The sequence below is a fragment of the Cupressus sempervirens genome, chromosome 5 (genome assembly GCF_028749045.1).
Source record: "Cupressus sempervirens isolate cs-2001-9-10 chromosome 5, ASM2874904v1, whole genome shotgun sequence".
In the NCBI taxonomy this organism is placed as follows: domain Eukaryota; kingdom Viridiplantae; phylum Streptophyta; class Pinopsida; order Cupressales; family Cupressaceae; genus Cupressus; species Cupressus sempervirens.
Genome location: NC_143122.1, coordinates 640654418 through 640671858, shown reverse-complemented (window position 1 = coordinate 640671858; position 17441 = coordinate 640654418).

The following is a 17441-nucleotide window of genomic DNA, read 5'->3' as shown; positions in this document are numbered from 1 at the left end:
CTCATTCCAGAACTTGATTTTCTCTTATTGCTTTGTTGTTCTTCAGAGGCTACCAAACCTGTGGAGAAGGAGACCCAAGGATGGGAGTTTGAAAGTTTCCTAGAAGGATAAGGATGGGAGTTAGCCATTCCATGTGCAAGCTCATGTAGAGTTTTCCCTTGTGCTGAACAGTGCAAATTTGTGGGTTTTCGGGTGTGTTTTTTGTAAGATTTTAGTATTTTTGATTGGGTATTTCATATCAGTTTGGGTTGCTATTGTATTTCAAAATTTAATATGTTGAAATAGAGCTGAATATATGTATTGGGACGTGGTTAAACTTTTGAGATAGTTTATTAGTGTTTTTGTGGTGTTTCTGGGCATTTTTGTATTATTTCGGCAGCCCGATGAGCATAGTTTTTGTCCTACATTTGTGAGCTATTATGTAGATGCTATACAGATCTGAAAATGTCATTTTGTAGGCTGTTATGCAGCTGAAATTTCTATAAAAAGTTTCATTTTCAGATTTATTAATAATATGTGAAGTTGTGAAGTTTTTGGCACTATTTCGGACATACCCGATTTGGGGTTTATTGAGAAATTGGTGGATCTTTGTAATATTGGTTGTTTGATTTTGGAAATCTGATTAGAGGCTTGAAATATCATAGAAAATCAGAAAAAGGGACATTTCAATGGTATCAGAGCTATGATCTTGCCAGCCTGAGGGTTTGTAGAAGTTTGCATGCAACCAAGTGAAAGAGAAAAGAGATATTTGTAGCGAGAAAAGAATAAAGAAATTTTGATCAAACCTCCAATTGAAAGTAAAAGTACAAAATCCAAGGAAGGGAAAAGTATGGCTGATCCAGATGAGATGGAAAAGAAATTTTTTCAAGACATCCAAAATACTCAGAAGCAAACAGTAGATAGTTTGGCAGAAACTAGAGAGGCTTTGTGAATATTGACAGAAAAATTGCAAGGAGTTACATCTATTAATGAGAAAGGGAGCACTTTAGAGGAACCAAGAAATCTAAAATCCACACCATCTAAATCAACCAAAACTATTTTCTTGCCTGCAGATGAGCCACCAGTACCGAATCCAGCCCTTAATCCCGTGGAAGAGGTTACAGGTAACTTGATTGCATTAAGAGCTACTTACAATGGCTTAGATGATGACTTTTGCAGTTCAGTTCCTTTTAGAGAATATGTGGATATGATGAACACTTTGATGCCCAAGAAAGAGAACAGGAGAGAACATGACATAAGTGGAAGAGAGCTCAAAAATAAAATAAGCAAGTTTATAGCACCTACTTTTGATGGAACAAATAAAATTTCAGTTAGAGCATGGCTACAAAAATTACAAAATTTCTTCACACTTAACCCCATGAAGGAGAGTGTTGCTGTTCAATTTGCAAGTCTACACTTGGAAGATATAGCCTATGATTGGTGGTATCATGGAATGACTACTCAAGGTCATGATCATGTAACTACATTTGATGATTTCAGTCAAAGAGTGATAGATAGATTTGACCTCAAGGATGATGAAGAGTACTTTAAAGAATTGTCAAAGTTGAAGCAAACCAAATTAGTTAATGAGTATATAGAAGAGTTTCAAAAAGTGGCTGTTATGGTACCTGATATGAGTGAAAAGAGGATTGTTTATCTTTTTCTTGATAGTTTAGAAGATTTTGTTAAGGGTTTGGTTAAGGCTTTCTCACCCTCAACCTTATAGGAAGCTATCAAAAGAAGCTTGCAACTTGAAACTTGTGTGCCTATGAAACTAGTCACTAATCAAAAACTCCCAAATCTTTGGCAACACAAAGGAAATTTTTAGAAAAAGAATTTCCCAACACTACCACCAAAAGATGTGATAAATGTGGCAAAAAAGAAGGTAGATGAAGAGACTAGGAGTGAATTACGAAGGAAAAAGCTTTGTTTTACTTGTAGAGAACCATGGGTTCTAGGACACAAATGTTTGGGGAAAGGTCAAGTGCACTATATTGAAGTTGCTTCAAAATCTTATTTAGATGAGCATGAGGAATTTCATGACACTAAGGAGAAGGTAGAAGAAGAGAAAGAGAAAGAAATCAGCAAGGATGGCACTTTAGCAGCATTATCAGGAGTCCCAAGATACCATCCCTTTCGAATTCGAGGGGTACTAGCAAGGCAAAGGTTGACAGTTCTTCTTGATAGTGGGGCAACTCACAATTTTATTGATGAAGAATTTGTCATGAAAAGAGGGCTTAAAGCAAAATATTTTGATGGATTCAATGTTACTGTAGTTGATGGATTCACTATGCTATGCACACGGGTGGTGAAACAACTCAAGATGACCTTAAGAGATTATGAGTTATGTGATGACTTCAATGTGGTTGGTATTGGGGAGACAGATCTTGTATTGGGTGTTCAATGGTTGCACTCTATTGGAGGCTATTACATGAACCATCAAACTATGGAGTTTAAATTTTATTCCAATGGGCAAGAAGTCATATTGAGAGGCTTATCGAATGGAGCACCTAAGGTGGTCTCTGCAAAGAGGATGGAGAGGACTTTTTGAAGAGGTCAAGTTACATGGGTAGCAGGAGTCATAATCCATCTCACAAGCTCTCCAAATAATCAAGGTAATTTCCATTTTGAAATTCAAAATATTCTTGATAAGCATAGTATAATTTTCAATGACTTACCTCCAGGATTACCACCAGATAGAGGTTTTGAGCATGTTATAGTGTTAGAACAGGGTGCCAAACCAGTTATAACAACCCCATACCGCCATCCAAGAGGTTATAAGGAAGAAATTGAAAAAACTATTAAAGAACTCCTGGACATGGGATTCATAAGACCTAGCTCTAGTCCATTTGCATCATCTGTGGTACTTGTTAAGAAAAAGGATGGTACAATGAGAATGTGTATAGACTACAAGGCTCTAAACAAGAAGACCATAAAAAATAGGTATCCCATACCTCGCATAGATGAACTCATTGATGAGTTACATGGTGTTGTATACTTCTCAAAAATTGACTTAAGATCAGGGCACCATCAAATCCGAATGAGGAATGAAGATGTGGAAAAGACTGATTTCAGATGTCACTATGGACACTTTGAATTTCTTGTTATTCCATTTGGCCTCACTAATGCACCTGCAACATTCCAATCTTGTATGAATAAGGTATTTAGCCAGCATCTTCAAATTTTTTTTTGGGTATTTTTTGATGATATCTTGATTTAGAGTAAAACATAGGAAGAGCATCTAAAGCACATAGACACTGTTTTGGGAATCTTGGAGCAGCAATCCTTCTATGCTAAGCTATCTAAATGTGAGTTTGGTTTGATAGAGATCCTATATTTGAGACATATTATAAGTTCTAAAGGAGTACAGGTTGATCAACAAAAAATCCAAGCAATTTTGGATTGGCCTCCACCCACTAATCTTACACAGTTGAGAGGTTTCTTCGGGTTGTGTAGCTACTATAGGAGATTTGCCAAGGGATTTTCTCAGCTTGCTACCCCCTTGACTGATTTGACAAAGAAATAAGCTTTTGTTTGGATAGAAGAGGCACAAAAAACATTTGATAAGCTTAAGGAGGTAATGAGTTCATGCCCTGTGCTTGCAATTCCAAATTTCTCTATACTTTTTGTTGTTGAATGTGATGCTTCTAGAGAAGGTATAGGGGTAGGGGACATCCAAAAACATTTGAGAGTAGAAAATTAAATCAATCAGAGAAAGGTTACTCCATCTATGATAAGGAAATGTTGGCAATCATGCATGCACTTCATAAGTTTAGACAATATTTGGTATGTGGGAGATTCATTGTAAAGACATACCATAATAGCCTCAGGTTCTTCTTGAACCAAAGGGATTTGAGTGATCGTCAACAAAAATGGGTAAGAAAATTGCAAGCTTATGATTTTGATATTGAATATATGATAGGAAAGAATAATGTGGTTGCTGATGCTCTCTCAAGAAAGCCCACTTTGTGTTCCTTAACATCTATATCTGCTGATTGGTTCAAAGTCTCCATAATTTTAGAGTATGCTAAAGATTCCTTTGACACCAAGATTTTGGATAAATTAGAGGATGATAACAGGTACAAGGTTGTTGATGAATTGATTTATTACAAGAATAGGATCTTCTTAGTGTCAAGATCAAAAACTAAGGAGAGGATATTGACGGCTTTTCATGACACACCTTTGGCTGGTCATCAGGGATACTTCAAGACATATAGGCAAATTCGAGAGCGGTTTTCATGGAAGGGTATGAAGGAGGATGTCCTTAAACACATTAAGGAATGTATGGTATGCCAACAAAGCAAGAGTGAGAAAAATTTTCCTGCAAGATTGTTGCAGTCACTTCCTATTCCTAAAAAAAAATGGGAAAGTATTTCCATGGACTTCATCACTGGGTTGCCCAAGGTTCAAGGTAAGGATTGCATATATGTGGTGGTAGATAGACTAACTAAGTATGCACATTTCTTTCCTATCACATCTGATTTCAAGGCATCACAAGTGGTCGAATTGTTCTTTAAGGAAATTTTTAGATTACATGGCTTGCCTAGAAACATTGTTAGTGACCGGGATAGTAGATTCCTCAGCTCTTTTTGGAAGAAGCTCTTTCATTTGGCAAGAACTGAACTCAATCCCAGTACTAGCTATCACCCTCAAACAGATGGACAAATAGAGATAGTTAATAAATGGATAGAGGGATATTTGAGGAACTATGTTTCAAATCAACAACATGCTTGGGTGAAATGGTTACACCAAGGGGAGTATTGTTACAATACATCTCATCACATGTCTATTGGTATGCCTCCTTTTCGTGCTTTTTATGGTTATGATGCCCTTTCCTTTGTTGATCTAATACTTTTTGATAGCAGAGTACCTACAGCAAGTGATTTCGTCAAGCAAAGCCAAGATATAATAAGGTCCCTCAAAGATAATCTACAACATCCACAGAACCAACAAAAGTTATATGCTGATAGGAAAAGGATTGAAAGATATTTTGAGGTGGGAGATTTGGTATTTGTTAGGTTGCAACCATATAAGAAAAACACCTTGAAAAGGAGTGGGGTAGAGAAACTCAAGCCAAGGTTCTATGGGCCTTATAAGATCATCAAGAAGGTAGGAGAGGTAGCTTATGAATTGGAGCTCCCACCAAACAACAAAATACATAATATTTTTCATGTATCTTTCCTAAAGAAGGTTCTAGGCCAGCAAACCATAGAATCTATAGAATTATCACCTCTTAATGATGAAGGAAAATTAGTTTTGATACTAGAAGAGATTTTAGATACAAGAGAGAAAAGATTGAGAAACAGGAGCGTCATAGAGCATTTAGTCAAATGGAAAGGATTACCACTAGAGGATGCAACTTTGGAAGGAGCACATATTCTTGAGAATTCCAACTTTCATTTCTTGAGGACAAACAATATTTGGGAGGGGAGGACTTGTCATGTCCCCTTTTCAAATAATTAAAAATAATAAACTTTGCTAAGGTAGGCAGGCTCCAAAAAGGTGAAGTTTCGGAAAAAGGGGCTAATCTTTGGAAAACAATGGACTAATAAATAAAAATTATTATTAAATTATATTTTATTAGCCCCTCTTGGATGTGAGTTAGGGTTATACCCTCTTTTAAGAGAGTTTGGAGGCATTTTGGGCTCATTCCAGGACTTGATTTTCGCTTATTGCTTTGTTGTACTACAGAGGCTGCCAAACCTGTGGAGAAGGAGACCCAAGGACAGGAGTTTGAAATTTTTTAGGAAGGCTAAGGATAGGAGTTTGAAGCCATTCCACATGCAAGCTCATGCAAAGTTTTTCCTTGTGCTGAACAATGCAAATTTGTGGATTTTCGGGTGTGTTTTTTGTAAGATTTTGGTGTTTTCGGTTGGCTGTTTCATATCAGTTTGGGTTGCTACTGTATTTTAGAATTTAAGATGTTAAAATAGAGCTAAATATATGTATTGGGACATGGTTAAACTTTTAAGATGGTTTATTAGTGTTTTTGTGGTGTTTTCGAGCATTTTTGTGTTATTTCGAGAGCCCGATGAGCATAGTTTTTGTCCTACATTTGTGAGCTATTGTGTAGATGCTATACAGATCTAGAAATGTCATTTTGTAGACCTTTATGCTGCTGAAATTTTTTTAAAAGTGTTCATTTTCAGATTTATTAATAATATGTGAAGTTGTGAAGTTTTTGGCACTATTTCGGACATACCCGATTTGGGGTTTATTGAGAAATTGGTGGATCTTTGTAATATTAGTTATTTGATTTTGAAAATCTGATTAGAGGCTTGAAATATCATAGAAAATCAAAAAAAAGGGACATTTCATAATGGGTCAAAAGGGGTCATAGGTCACCCTATGACCCCCTTTGACCCATATGGCCCACTCGAATATGTCCCTAGGGGTCCTATGACCCCTAGGAACATATGTCATCGTTTAATGGGTCAAAGGGGGTCATAGGTCACCCTATGACCCCCTTTGACCTATATGAATGATTCGAATATGTCCCTATGGGTCTTAGGACCCCTAGGGACATATGTCATTGTTTAATGGGTCAAAGGGGGTCATAGGTCACCCTATAACCCCCTTTGACCATAATGTATGATTCGAATATGTCCTTAGGGGTCGTATGACCCCTAGAGACATATGTCATCGTTTAATAGGTCAAAGGGAGTCATAGGTCACCCTATGACCTTCTTTAACCCATAAGAATGATTCGAATATGTCCCTAGGGTTCCTAGGACCCCTTGGGACATATGTTGTTGTTTAATGGGTCAAAACGCGTCATAGGTCACCCTATGACCCCCTTTGATCCATATGAATGATTCGAATATGTCCTTAGGGCTCCTAAGACCCCTATGCACATATGTCATCGTTTAATGGGTCAACGGGGGTCATAGGTCACCCTATGACCCCCTTTGACCCATATGAATTATTCGAATATGTCCTTAGGGTCCTAGAACCCCTAAGGACATATGTCATCGTTTGAATGGTCAAAGGAGGTCATAAGTCACCCTATGACCCCCTTTGACCCATATGGTCTTTTCAAATATGTCCTTAGGGGTCGTAGGACTCCTAGGGACATATGTCATCATTTACTTGGTCAAAGGGGGTCATAGGTCACCCTATGACCCCCTTTGACCCATATGAATGATTGAAATATGTCCCTAGGGGTCCTAGGGACATATGTCATCATTTAATGGGTCAAAGGGGGTCATAGCTCACCCTATGACCCCCTTTGACCCATATGCATGATTTGAATATGTCCCTATGGGTCCTAGGACCCTTAGGGACATATGTTGTCATTTAAAGGGTCAAAGGGGGTCATAATTCACCCTATGACCCCCTTTGACCAATATGAACAATTTGAATACGTCCTTAGGGGTCCTATGACCCCTAGGGACATATGTCATCATTTAATGGGTCAAAGGGAGTCATAGCTTACCCTATGACCCCCTTTGATCCATAGGAATGATTTGAAGATGTCCCTAGGGGTCCTAGGACCCCTAGGGACATATGTCGTCATTTAATGGGTCAAAGGGGGTCATAAGGTGCCCTATGACCCCCTTTAATTCATTAAATGATGACATATGTCTCTAGAGGTCTAACCCCCTTTGACCCATATGAACAATTCGATTATGTCCTTAGGGGTCCTAGGACCCCTAAGAACATGTTGTCGTTTAATGGATCAAATCGGGTCATACCCTATGACCCCCTTTGACCCATATGAACAATTCAAATATGTCTTTACGGCTCTTAGAAACCCTAGGGACATATGTCATCGTTTAATGGGTCAAAGGGGGTCATAAGTCACCCTATGACCCCCTTTGACTCATATGGCCCATTCGAACAAAGGGGGTCATAGGGTGACCTATGACCCCCTTTGACCCATATGAATGATTTGAATATGTCCCTAGGGGTCGTAGGACCCCTAGGGACATATGTCGTATTTTAATGGGTCAAAGGGGGTGATAGGTCACCGTATGACCCCCTTTGACCCATATGAATGATTCAAATATGTCTAGAAGGGTCTTAGGACCACTACAGACATATTTCATCATTTGATGGGTCAAAGGGTGTTATAAGGCGCCCTATGACCCCCTTTGATCCATATGAATGATTCGAATATGTCTCTAAGGGTCATAGGACCCCTATGGGCATATGTCATTGTTTAATGGGTCAAAGGGTGTCATAGGTCACCCTATGACCCCTTTTGACCCATATGGCCCATTCGAATATGTCCCTAAGATGCTTAGGGACATATGTCATCGTTTAATAGGTCAAAGGGGGTCATAAGGCACCCTATGACCCCCTTTGACCCATATGAATGATTCGAATATGTCTTTAGGGGTCCTAGGATCCCTAAGAACATATGTCATCGTTTAATGGGTCAAAGGGGGTCATAGGTCACCCTATGACCCCCTTCGACCCATATGAATGATTCAAGTATGCCCCTAGGGGTCCTAGGACCCCTAGGGACATATGTCATCGTTTAATGGGTCAAAAGGTTTAATAGGTCACACTATGACCCCCTTTGACCTATATGAATGATTTGAATATGTCCCTATGGGTTATTGGACCCCCAGACACATATGTCATCATTTAATAGGTCAAAAGAGGTCATAGGTCAGCCTATGAACCCCTTTCACCCATATGAACAATTTGAATATGTCCCTAGGGGTTCTAGGACCCTTAGAGACATATGTCATCATTTAATGGGTGAAAGGGGTTCATAGGTCACCTATGACCCCCTTGATCCATATGAACAATTCAAATATGTCCCTAGGGGTCCTAGGAACCTTAGAGACATATTCAAATCATTCATATGGGTCACAGGAGGTCATAGGTCACCCTATGACCCCCTCTGACCCATATGAACGATTTGAATATGTCCTTAGGGGTCAAATGACCCCTATGGACATATGTCGTTGTTTAACGGGACCCATGAACCCCTTTGACCCATATGAACGATTCAAATGTCCCTTGGGGTCCTCTAAACCCCTAAGGACATATGTCATCATTTAATAGGTCAAAGGGTGTCATAGGTCACCCTATGACCCCTTTTGACCCATATGAATGATTCGAATATGTCCCTGAGGGTTATAGGACCTCTAAGGACATATGTCATCGTTTAATGGATCAAATGGTGTCATAGGTCACCCTATGACCCCCTTTGACACATATGAACATTTGAAATATGTCCCTTGGGGTCCTAGGACCCATAGGGACATATGTCATCATTTAATGGGTCAAAAGGGGTCATAGGTCACCCTTTGACCCCTTTTGACCCATATGGCCCATTTGAATATGTCCCTAAGACCTTTAGGGACATATGTTGTCGTTTAATGGGTCAAAGGGGGTCATAGGGCACCCTATGACCACCTTTGACCCATATGAACTATTCAAATATGTCCTTAGGGGTCCCAGGACCCCTACGGACATATGTTGTCATTTAATGGGTCAAAGGGGGTCATAGGTCATCCTATGACCCCCTTTAACCCCCTTTGACCCATATGAACGATTTGAGTATGTCCCTATGGGTCTTAGGACCCATAGGGACATATGCCATTGTTTAATGGGTCAAAGGGTGTAATAGGTCACCTTATGACCCCCTTTGACCCATATGAACGATTCGAATATGTCCCTAAAGGTTATAAGATCCCTAGACACATATGTTGTTATTTAATAGGTCAAAGGGGGTCATAGGTCACCCTATGACCCCCTTTGACCCATATGAACAATTCGAATATGTCCCTAAGGGTTCTAAGACCCCTAGAGACATATGTCATCATTTAATGGGTCAAAGAGGGTCATAGGTCACCTATGACCCCTTTCACACATATGAACAATTTGAATATGTCCCTACAGGTCCTAGGAAGCCTAGAGACATATTTGAATCGTTCATATGGGTCATAAGAGGTCATAGGTCACCCTATGACCTCCTCTGACCCATATGAACAATTCGAATATGTCCTTAGGGGTCCTATGACGCCTAGGGACATATGTCATCATTTAATGGGTCAAAAGGGGTCATAGGTCACCCTATGACCATCTTTGACCTATATGAATGATTCAAATATGTCCCTAGGGGTCCGAGGACCCCTAGGGACATATGTCATCATTTAATAGGTCAAAAGGTGTCATAGGTCACCCTATGAACCCCTTTGACCCATATGAACGATTCGAATATGTCCTTAAGTGTTATAGGACTTTCAGAGACATATGTTGTCATTTAATGGGTCAAAGGGGGTCATAGGTCACACTATGACCCCCTTTGACCCATATGAACGTTTGAAATATGTCCCTTGGGGTCCTAGGACCCGTAGGGACATATGTCATCATTTATTGGGTCAAAAGGGGTCATAGGTCACCCTATGACCCCCTTTGACCCATATGGCCCATTCGAACAAGTCCCTAGGTGTCCTAAGACCCCTATGGACATATGTCATCATGTAACGTGTCAAAGTGGGTCATAGGTCACCCTATGACCCCCTTTGACCCATTATATGATGACATATGTCCCTAGGGGTCATAGGACCCCTAGGGACATATGTCATCATATAATGGGTCAAAGGGGGTCATAGGGTGACCTATGACCCCCTTTGACCCATATGCATGATTCAAATATGTGCTTAGGGGTCCTATGACCCCTAGGGACATATGTCGTCATTTAATGGGTCAAAAAGAGTCATAGGTCACCCTATGACCCCCTTTGACCCATAGGAACATTTCGAATATGTCCCTAGGGGTCCTAAGACCCCTAGCGACATATGTCATCATCTAATGGATCAAAGGGGGTCATAGGTCACCCTATGACCCCCTTTGACCTATATGAATGATTCGAATATGTTCTTAGGGGTCCTAAGACCCCTAGGGACATATGTTATCGTTTAATAAGTCAAAAGGGGTAATAGGTCACCCTATGACCCCCTTTGACCATATGAATGATTCGAATATGTCTTTAGGGGTCCTAGGACCCCTAGGGACATATGTCGTCATTTAATGGGTCAAAGGGGGTCATAAGTCACCCTATGACCCCCTTTGACCCATATGGCCCATTTGAATATGTCCCTAGGGGATATTCAAATGGGCCATATGGATCAAAGGGTGTCATAGGTCACCCTATGACTCCCTTTGACCCATATGAACGCTTCAAATATTTCCCTAGGGGTCCTAGATATATGTCATCGTTTAATGGGTCAAACGGGGTCATAGGTCACCTTATGACCCCCTTTAACCCATATGCACAATTCGAATATGTCCCTATGGGTCTTAGGACCCCTAAGGACATATGTCATTGTTTAATGGGTCAAAGGGTGTCATAAGTCACCCTATGACCCCCTTTGACCAATATGAATGATTCGAATATGTCTTTAGTGGTCCTATGACCCCTAAGGACATATGTCATCATTTAATGGGTCAAAGGGAGTCTTAAGTCACCCTATGACCCCCTTTGACACATAAGAATGATTCGAATATGTCCCTAGGGGTCCTAGGACACCTAGGGACATATTCGAATCATTCGTATGTGTCAAAGGGGGACATAGGTCACCCTATCACCCCCTTTGACCCATATAAATGATTCGAATATGTCCGTAGGGGTCTTGGGACCCCTAGGGACATATGTCATCGTTTAATAGGTCAAAGGGGGTCATAGGTCACCCTGTGACCCCCTTTGACCCATATGAATGATTCGAATATGTCCTTAGGGGTCCTAGAACCCTTAGGGACATATGTCATCATTTAATGGGTCAAAGGGAGTCATAACTCACCCTACAAACCCTTTTGACCCATATGGCCCATTCGAATATGTCCTTAGGGGTCTTAGGACTCTTAGGGACCTATGTCGTCATTTAATGTGTGAAAGGGGTTCATAGGTCACCCTATGACCCCCTTTGACCCATATGAACGATTCGAATATGTCCTTAGGGGTCTTAGGACCTCTAGGGACATATGTCATCGTTTAATGGGTTAAAGGGGGTCATAGGTCACCCTATGACCCACTTTGACCCATATGAACCATTCGAATATGTCCCTATGGGTCCTAAGACCTCTAGGGACATATGTCATCATTTAATGGGTCAAAAGGTGTCATAAGGCACCCTTTGACCCATATGAATGATTCAAATATGTTCCTAGGGGTCGTAGTATGCCTATGGACATATGTCATTGTTTAATGGGTCAAAGGGGGTCATAAGTCACCCTATGACCCCCTTTGACCCATATGACCCATTCAAATATGTCCCTAGGACCCTTAGGGACATATGTCATCGTTTAATGGGTCAAAGGGGGTCATAAGGCACCATATGACCCCCGTTGACCGATATGAACTATTCGAATATGTCCTTAGGGGTCCCAGAACCCCTAGGGACATATGTCGTCATTGACCCATATGAACGATTCGAATATGTCCCTAGGGGTCCTAGGACCCCTAGGGACATATGTCATCGTTTAATGGGTCAAAGGGTGTCATAGGTCACCTTATGACTCCCTTTGACACATATGAACGATTTGAATATGTCCCTAGGGGTTATAGGACCCCCAGATACATATGTCATCATTTTATGGGTCAAAGGGGGTCATAGGTCACCCTATGACCCCCTTTGACCCATATGAACAATTTGAATATGTCCCTAGGGGTTTTATGAACCCTAGAGACATATGTCGTCGTTTAATGTGTCAAAAGGGGTCATAGGTTGCCCTATGACCCCCTTTGACCCATATGATCCATTCGAATATGTTCCTAGGGGTCCGAGGACCCCTAGCAACATATGTCATCGTTTAATGGTTCAAAGAGTGTCATAGGTCACCCTATGACCTCCTTTGACCCATATTACCCATTCGAATATGTTTCTAGGGGTTCTAGGACCCCTAGAAACATATGTCATCATTTAATGGGTCAAAGAGAGTCATAGGTCACCCTATGACCCCCTTTGACCCATATTACCCATTCAAATATGTCCCTAGGGGTCCTAGAACCCATAGGGACATATGTCATCATTTAATGGGTCAAAGAGACCTATGATCCCATTTGACCCATACTACCCATTCAAATATGTCCCTAGGGGTTCTAGGACCCCTAGAGACATATGTCGTCATTTAATTGGTTAAAGGGGGTCATAAGTCACCCTATGACCCCCTTTGACCCATATTAACCATTGTGATATGTCCCTAGGGGTCCTAGGACCCCTAAGGACATATGTTGTCGCTAATGCATCAGAAGGGGTTAATGGTTGACCTATGTACCCCTTTGACTCATATATATTAATAATATACATATCTATTAATAACATACACATATATATATTACGTTATTATATATATTAATAACATATATATATGTATTACATTATTATATTTAATGAAAATATTACGTTATTATATATATATATATATCTTAATAACATACATATTAATATAATAATATATAATACATATTATATATATATATATATATATATATATATATATATATATATATATATATAACGTTATTATATTTAGTAAAAATAATAATAATATAAATTATATTTATAGATTGTAATAAGATTAACATAATATATTATTATATATTATTAGATTATATCTTATATCATTACATTACGTTATTATATATATATAATATATTAAAATACGTCTTTACATAATAATATAAGTGAAATAATTTATAAATCATAAGCTATGATGTTTAAACCCAATTTTTCCACCTGCAACATATTGGATATCGAATTTGAAATCACATATCCGATTTGGAATTAGATATCCGATTTGGAATCAGATATCTGATTAGGCTTGGTATTTACCAAGCCTACTCAGTCAACCCAAAAGACGTGTTTGAAGAGGGTTTTAGTGATACTCAGACTTCGGGTAGCCATCTAACAATGTTATTTTGATCGAAATTGAATAAAACGAAAAAGGTGTTTTAATATCACTCTCTAGATTCCATCAATATAATTTCTGTCAAATTCTGAGTTCGATAAGTATTTATTAGTTAATTATCAATGAAGATTATTGTAAAGTGTTGATTTACATATTGATTGAAAAATAACTATAACTTTCAAATGGTATAACATTTTTTAAATCTAAAAGCTGTGTCACATTCTATACTTCGGCTAGTATAAGAAAAAATAAAATAATTTAAATTTGGTAAAATTTTCTATTAGTTAGGGTGGTTAGACACGGGACTTTTTTTTTTCTAAAATTTTTTGGAAGAAAATTCATATTTAATTATTTATTTGGAATAAAAATACCAAAAAATATGCGTCACATCCGGGCATGAGTCTAATTTTCATATCTATAATTATATTAAAAAAATATTATGATGTGATTTTGATTAAGGTGGTCAGACATTCACCTACTTTTTATTTTCGCCCTAAAATTTTCTTAGTACTGCATTAATATTCAAACTTTTGACTTAATTATTATTTTCTTCTGATAAGGCCTAGTAGTTTAGAAGCTACATTCAATTTCTTATAGATTATTTTCTTACAACTTTTTGATATAAAGTCCATAACCACTTCAAAATTATGTGTCAAGTTGACATAAACCTGATTTGCTGATTTTTCACTGCCACTTAAGGCCATAGTTTGGTACACCATGATCCTGCACATACCCTATTTATACATAGATAAGTATGTGACACGATATTACAATAATATATAGTTTATATTATTACCATTTATTTAATGGTTCTATATTGTAAATATTAGAATGTTTCTAATATTTAGTTTCATGTATCAAGAATAGAATGTTTCTATTCTTTACGATTGTTTCCTAAGGAAACATCATTCATTTTTAATTTTTTTTAATATATATTGATCTCTTGATCATTGGTAATATCAAGTAAATATTTACCAACTACTTTGTAATATGGTATCAAAGTGAATTCTTTGGATTTTTTTGGAAAGTATTATAATTTATTGTTAAAAATTAGCAGAGCAATATTTTTCAAACATATCTTCTGTGATATTTGCTTTGTCTACGGCTTTTTTTGTCTGCAACTTAGGGTCATTTGACTTCTATCTATAATTTTTTGGTAAAATCATGCTCAGTTTCATGCATGTTTTTGTAGTTTGTTTGTGGTAATTTCTTCTTGCAAAATAAATGACAATTTTCCCTATTTAATGTTCATTTTATTCCTATTTGGAGGTAGCTAGTAATGTAGGATCATCTTGGGTCTTTGAGGGATCTTGCATCAACTAAAAATATTTCTTATTTTCTATACCAGTCTATGGTTCACGAACTAGCCATTTCTATTTTTGTCTTCATGTTATGAGTAGTTGTTGTTATGTGAAGGACTTATCCTAAGCCCTTGTCTTACGTTCATAAGTTCTTATGTTTCATCTACTTTGAGTTATGTGTCATTATTTGTGTTCCATGTTTTTATAGTAGTTTCATCTTATGAAGCTTGTTGTTCTAATTGATGTGATTTCTTTTGATTGTGTCGCATATTGCATAGTAAGCAGCCAACTCCTAGTACATGTGTGGACCTAACTTTAAGTTTGCATGATTTCATATTGTTCATTGTGCGGATCTTGATTTACTCTTCCAAGTATAGACCTATATTGTAATTAAATACTTGACTAGCCAACTTGTGGCTTAGCTAGCTATATAAGAAGATTGGTTAGATGTAGGAGAAGGGGGAAGGGAAGGATAGCAGATAATTTTAAACAAGATAGAAGATAGGAGATGCAAGCTAAGGCTCAAATATTGTAAAATTCTTTTTTTAAAAATAAGGCTACAACCTAAAAGGCTTCACAATCAGGTATATTAAGGTTTCTTTATATGTGAAGTGAAATAATTACACCTACAACTATGCTACATTTGGCCTTATTTTATTTTTGGTTTCATTTTAAATTATGTATAGCTTCCATGTGGATCTCTAAGTGGGGAGAGTTGAATGATTTAAGTTGAGTTTATTTCACATGTTGTTATTGCTTTCTCACTCCTCCCTACATTAGGTAGTATCTACGAAATTTCTTTCTTGAGGTTTGGATCATTGAGAACCTTGTTGGTTTTGGGTTGTAGGGTGGTAGATCTAAAATCTAACCTATAACTTGTAGAAAGTTAGGATCTTGTAGGAACTATAGTCAAGATGGTTCATAATAGAGGAAATATTAATAATTCTATTATGGACATGTTGAGGTAGATTTCAGAGAGACTTGAAAATGTAGATACAATGCAAAGAAGAGGTTTACATCTTGATGATGTTAGTGATGATGAAGAGATAACACCAAATTGTAATATTAAACCTAAGGTTGAACAAGATGAGGAAAGGTTTCTGAGAGGTTTATCTAGGGTGTATGATAGACTTGTTGTTGAGGTCACTTGGCTATATTGATGGAAGACTTGAGACTAATGTTGCATTAGATTGGATTTCTGAAATGGATAAATACTTTGAGTATGAAGGTACTCTAAATAACAAGAGAGTTATAATAGTAGTCACAAAGTGAAATGGTCATGCTCCATTTTGATGGGATCATTTGCAAATTGAGAGACATAAAAGGAGAAAGGAAAAGATCAAGACAAGGGTGAAGATGATTGGAGAGATGAAAAAGAAATTTCTTCATATATAGATTACCAAGTTAATTTTTTAAGGAAGATGCATAATTTGAGACAAAGAGACATCAGTGTGAAGGAATGTACTGTGAAATTCTATCGATTGGATATTAGATCTAGACATGTGGATGATGAAGTTGAGAAAGTGGCTAGATACCTGATTGGTTTGAGGACATCAATTCAAGAAGAGATTAGTTATGTTATGATGGATGGTATAGAAGAAGCATATGAAAATGCTTTAAAGGATGAAGAAATATTGACAAAGAGATATTATCATAGGCATAGAGGAAGTGGTCGTAGATTTTAGAGAAACATAGGCATAAATTATGGAGAAATTAGTAGATTTAACAACACATAAAATCATAATGGAAGGAAGAACCTACTGGAAAAAGAGGCAAATATGCTAGAGGTAGCTATAGTGGTTACACTAGGAATAATAATGTTGGAAAGAGAGAAGAAAGATCTTGGTTTAAGGGAACTTTTTATAAATGTGGAGAAGAAGGAAATATATATTTTGAATGTACTAACTCTAGAAAGAATATAAGAGGTAATAGAAGAAGCACTTTGGCTTGTGAGGAAGTTGTTGAAATAGCTAATGGACATAAAATAGTGAGAACCTGATATTAAGATAGATCTTTTGGAATGAAGAAATTGATGAAGAGATTGTTTTGAGAAGAAGTTTGTTCAAACCAAATGTAGGATAGCTCAAAAATATTGCAAGGTAATCATTGATAGTGGAAGTTCGGAAAATTTGTCATCTGAGAAGTTGCTTAAAAAATTATAGTTGTAGTGTGTGAGACATCTTAAGCCTTATCATGTTGTTTGGATCTAGAAGGACCATAGACCACTTGTAAGTGAGAAATGCCTTGCTATATTCAAAATTGGGACTCATGATGATGAAGTCTTGTGCGATA